The sequence below is a fragment of the Mesocricetus auratus genome, unplaced genomic scaffold (genome assembly GCF_017639785.1).
Source record: "Mesocricetus auratus isolate SY011 unplaced genomic scaffold, BCM_Maur_2.0 Super-Scaffold_100031, whole genome shotgun sequence".
In the NCBI taxonomy this organism is placed as follows: Eukaryota; Metazoa; Chordata; class Mammalia; order Rodentia; family Cricetidae; genus Mesocricetus; species Mesocricetus auratus.
The window spans coordinates 5,536,932-5,542,638 of NW_024429212.1; positions in this window are offsets into that span (position 1 = coordinate 5,536,932).

Below are 5,707 nucleotides of genomic sequence, written 5' to 3' on the forward strand. Positions count from 1 at the left end.
GATTTTTGGTGTAAATATTCATTGGTATGTTTCCGGAGAAAATGCCTTGAAAGACTTGAGGTGAAGTTGCTCTACTGAGATGCAGTTTGTGATGTGGCTGTGAGTCTGGGGCTGTACAGGGAGGAAGGCACAGCTTCTGCAGTCTCTAGCTAGGACTTTGTTCTGGTCTTTCGAGCAGGGATGTGTGTGGCTTCCGGGAGAGGCAGAGTCTTCCTTAAAGCTAAGGATTAAAGGAAAAACAGAAAGATGTGTCTGTCTCCTTGATGTGTGAGAGCTGACAGTCGCCTCCCTGACCTCGGAATCCTCACTGTGAGCTGTGACAACCCACTGCTTCTCAAGGAAACTAACAGTCGTGCTGAGATTGTGCGTGTGGGTCTTTTCATATTTAGCTAATTGTATTAGGCTTTCCCCAGACAGTGATGGGCACTCTGTGTGCCCCAAGCTGCTTCTGCGCGGCTGCCCTTAGTTAATGAGTTAAGTACACCCTCAAGCAACTTGTTGCCTTGGCCTTCACTCAAGAAACATGAACATACCAGAGATGGTTTGCTTTTCTTCACTTAACCCACTCTTTTTTTAAAACATGACCTTCGGTCAGGCAGTGGTGGCACACACCTTTAATCCCAGCATTTGGGAGGTAGATGTAGGTGGATCTCTGTGAGCTCGAGGCCAGCCTGACCTACACAGTGAGTTCCAGGACAGCCAGAGCTGTTACACCAAGACACAAACAAAACATGACCATTTCTTGGAAATATTTTTTTTTAAACAGTGATGTTTATTAAGATTAATGCCAGCCGGCAGTGGTGGTACATGCCTTCAATCTCAGCACTTGGGAGGCAGAAGTAGGCATGTCTCTGAGTTCTAGGCCAGCCAGGGCTACACAGAGAAACCCTGTCTTGAAAAAAATAAAATAAAATAATGCTTGGAGCCCTGAAAGCTCCTGCAAGCCCATGTCCCTTTCTGGCTATAGATGCTCTGGGTGGGGATTGAGTTTCACCCCATTTCTCTCAGCCCAGCACCTCTCCATTTGCCACTTACCTGGTCCTAGTGGGACTCTGTAGTCCTGCTGTCAGACTTACACTCAAAGGATTGCCTCAGCTGTCCCAGGAGACTCCCAGCTGGCCTTGGTGACTTTACTCCTGGTTCTCTGGCTGACTCCGCCATTTGTCAACTGAGATTTGATTGCCCAAATCAGCAGGAGACAATGTTGACAGGAAAGGCGGCTTCTTCGATTCTGATCAGTGTGTTCAAACATTCAAAAACGGTTCTCAGGTTTTGAGGAAGAGCCCCAAGAATTCACTTTAATGTGAGGGTGTGAAGTGTGCCCACACCTTGAGTTCCTGGCCTTTTCCAGCAAGAGAGGAGCCCCGCCCACCGCCCACCTAGTGGAATTCATTCCTACCCAGGCTGTTTCTGACTCAGCTCAAGGGTCAGTTCCAGGGTATCCATTTATAACCAGGGAGTGGAGACTACGTGCCGGTCGGGAAGCATGCTTCACTCATTTCAGGCAAATGGCTCCTGTATGGTGCCCAGCAAGTGTCCCCCTCATTTCACTGATGAAGCTGCCTGGCTCTTGTGTCTGGGAGTAGGATGAACCCCCTGCTCCCCCTGGCATGGTCCTAAGATACAGCAGCCCCCAGGGAGGCTCGCTCGGAGCCAGGCAAAGGCATCATTTGGGTGGAGCATTCTCCTCTGTTGCTGAGTGCGCTGAGAGGGGAGACGATGTGACAGTATACTGCACTGGCAGGCAGCAGTGCCAGGGAGTGCAGCGGAGGGCGCATCCCGTGATGCTCAGGGGCCCTTTCTCCAGCCCTGGCCTGAGGTCCCTGAGCTGGGAAGAGCGGGCGTGCACCGGCCTGCGTGGAGGAGGCTGAGCCTGAGGCTGGCAAAGCGGTGAATGTTCCCTGGCTTCCATAATCAAATCATAAATTTGTATTGACTATAACCAGTGGCTTTGTCCACTAAATATTAAGCACTGTGGCCAGGACCTTGTGGTCTGGAGGATAAGCCTGACAGCCTCTGCTGTAATAACTAAGAACTCACGGGTTCAGTTTTGTTTGGGTTTTCACCGTGGATATTTCCTGACACTGCGCTTCAGTAAGGATGTGGGGAATCCTTGGTAGACCACACAGCAGTGTATGTTGAGTTCGTGGGCAGTCTGTCTTCATGACCTCCCCATCCTTCCTGGCTTCCACTGCCCATGGTTTTTATTCCCCTGGGGACAAAGGGACAGACCTACAGGTACTCTGTCTTCAGGCTTCTAAAGAGAAGCCCCCAAATGTGGATGCTGGGGAAACATTGGCCAGGGAAGGTTTGTCATTGCAAGGTCGTGCTTTGGTACCCATGTGTACTAACTAACTGAAGGTGTCCGGTGCCCAGCATCCCTTTGGGCATCACAGGGTCCCTTTCAGTTTAACCACAGGGAGGAGCTCTCGTTTATGGCCTTCCCAGTTCTGTTGGTAAAGGAGACATAAACTATGTGAATTACTGCCAGGCGTCGCATTTACTGAAAGCCTGCCTTGGTCCTCAGTTCTCAGTGCAATCCCCAGAGCACATCCCCTCATCTGTGTAGACTTCATCTTCAGCAGCCCGAGGCTTATCAAAACTTCCTCCCAGTAGCTGACATCTACCAAGGGCTGGTCCTGTCTTGTCTCTGATAAGAATGACACTTCATGGCCTCAGCAGGTCAACAGAAGAAGATGGAGTAAAGCCACGGGGCCTAAGGATGACAGAGAGTCATCTGTTGGTGTCACCAGCCTATACTTTCACTTCTCTGCTATACAGAGTCCTGAGAACACAAGAAAATGCTTGTGAGAAGTTACCTTAGCGTTCCTACTGCAGTTTTTAAAACGCAAGCCGTTCCCATAGCAAATAGCATACCGGTGTTGGGTGAGCTTTGATGGGAAATCCAACATTTTGCTTCTGTGTTCTCACATTATGCTCTTATGGGGACACATCAAAGCTGCAACTGAGAACCCCCTACTTAGACCTACAACGAGCTGAAAACAACACTGGACACAAGTGACAAGTAGGGATCATGGCATGACCTTTTCCTGATTTTTTCTCCTGGAATATTACTCAAAGTATCCCAGAAAAGAGCACAGAAAATATTAAGTACAATGTCTCTATAACTTGGGGTGTTTATTTAAATGTGACATTTGTCACTTAAACAATTAAGTGAATGAATGAGGCTACAGGTTCCCAGCATTTCTAGAGACGGCCCCACAATCTCATCATGTGAAAAGATCAGGCCATACCCAAAAGCCTTCACCCAGAGCTGGGTCAGGCTGAGCTGGCTGCCTCTTCCGTGAGCATGACTCGCTGGATCTGTGTTCTCACTGTGGCTAGGTGTGGAAGCTGTATGGTGTTCTAGGCTCTCCAGCGGTCCCATTTCCTCTTCAGCTGAGTCCTGCATCCTACATGTAGGATTCCCTCCAGGTCAGGCATGACCCCCACACCAGGCAGGGTCCTGACCACACCCTCTGGGCTGACCCAGAGCAGTGAGACTTTTATTTCTCCTTAGATATACTGCTTTTTATGATGCATATTAGTAAAAATGGTTCTGGAAGTTGGGCAGTCTCACAACATCCAGGAAAGGGGACCTTGGAGCGTGAAGCACTCAGCCTCCACACCGCAGAGACTCCACTGGCTACCATGTCTGATATCACCTTCCTCCAAGTACTCCAAGTCACCAAACCAAGCCCCCGAGCCCAGTGTGTCTTCACAGTGAGAGGTAGCCTGGGTGCATTGGGGAAGACATACCTGCTATGACCTCACTTGGGTTAAAGATAAACCAGCAGGCCAACCGCTGAGGTCTGTGCTCTCCTTGTGGCCATGCGTGGAGATGCCAGCCACGAATGGGAATAGTGGTGGTGACAGAAGTCAGTCGTAGTAGGAAATCAACAGCAGACCAGTGATAGCCAGCCCTAAGCTTTTTGTGGGTGTGGTAACTCCAGGGAGATTCCTAGCTGAGCAAATCTAAGTGACTGGCTGGACTTCAGAGGCAGAGATGTGGGGATTATGAATTCAAGGCCAGCCTGTGTTACATAAAGTCCATCTGAAATACACAAAAACCAAAGCCAAACAAAACCAAGTAAGAAAGCCAGTGTTGCATAAAATGGCTTAATTGGGGAAGTATCCAGTGTGGGAACAAGAGTTGGTGCCCACTGCCAGCTTCCCACAGGTTGGTTCTCTGCAGTCTGTATTGCATCTTTGGATGGGCAAAGTGTGGCAAATGTGGCCCACAGAGCCTGGTTTGTCCTCAGGACTCAGGACACTGGCAAACGTTATATTGGATGCTTACAGCTCCATTTTCTCTCAGGTAGGTGACGGGTATGTTTCACCGTGGGAAATAGACTTTGCCTCCCCCCGGCTCCCAAGTCTTCCTAAGATTCACAGATGTTCTACAGTCTATATGCAGAGCTCCAAAACTCACTGGCCACTCCCTGGTTTCTGCTTGGTGACCTGATTCGTGCTGGGGACCTCTTTGTTGGTTTCCCTTTGGGTGTCCAGAGTCTCCACAGATCCAGCTTGGTTTTGCCTTGCCCAGATTATGGTTGTGAGCCATCAATCTGGAGGGGTGGGCTTATGTATTTAGAAATTACTGTCTTAGCATGAGTTCAGTTGCAAGTGAGATAATCACTAAAACTGGGTAGAATTGTAGCTTTCAAAACAAACGGTTTCATTCGTCCTTTTGGAATTCTATTGAACAGTTAATTTTCGTACAAAGTCAAAATTAGCATTGGAGTGTTAGGGAAACACTTGTGATTTTAAAAATTAAACCTGGATATTTAAACTATTTTCAAGGAAACTAAAATTGTTCTGTTAGTCAGGGTTCTCTACAGGAACAGGAACAGTATGATGAAAAAAATATAAAATAATTTATTAAATCAAATAGTAACAGCTGAATCACACCTAGAGGCCGAGGAAGCAGTTACTGCTCAGTGCTTATGGCTTGGGGCCTCGGCAATAAGAATAAGTCCCATGGTAGCTGTCTCTCAGAGGGGAGTCTGACAAGCCCATGGTTGCCCAGTCCACATCTGGCACCAAAAACCTGGAAAGGTCCCTGGAGAGCCACTGGCTTTTAGTTCAGGGCGGAAGCCTGGAAGCACTCCACTGTTATTCAAGACAATCTCTTAACTGTGAGTGCCTGCAAAGTCCAATCGAGACAAACAAACACAAGGTACATACTTAGTGTCCAATGGCACAGGTGAAATATTTCCATTCTAAGAGGGAGGAATTGGCACATAGCAAGGAAGGTGTAGGCCAAAACCAAACCCAAACCCAGCGGGCTAAACAGTACACCCTACCGTTTTATGTCCGGCACCTGGAACTCGTGATAGTAACATCTGGGTTCCAAAGGGCTAGGGTCAATGTGCCTGCAGCAACTGCGGCCTCTCTCTTGAGCTGGCTTTATTTCGTCATTGTAGCCTTCTCCAGCTGTCATCTCCTCCACACTTCTTAGGCTTCGCTGTCCCAGCCCACACACAGTAACCGAAATCTGACCCCGCTGTGCCTTGCTTGGACTCAGCAGCTTCCCGACACCACAGGAGTGGTATGGATGGGTAGAGAGAGGAATGTAAGGCGGGAGGAGACAGGAGCTTACCCCCTTTGGTCTGAGATTTGGTAGAGGCGAGAACTCTAGTGGCCGGCTCCTTTATGTCTTTCAGCATTTACCCCGATGATATCTGACTCCAGATTTTTATTATCA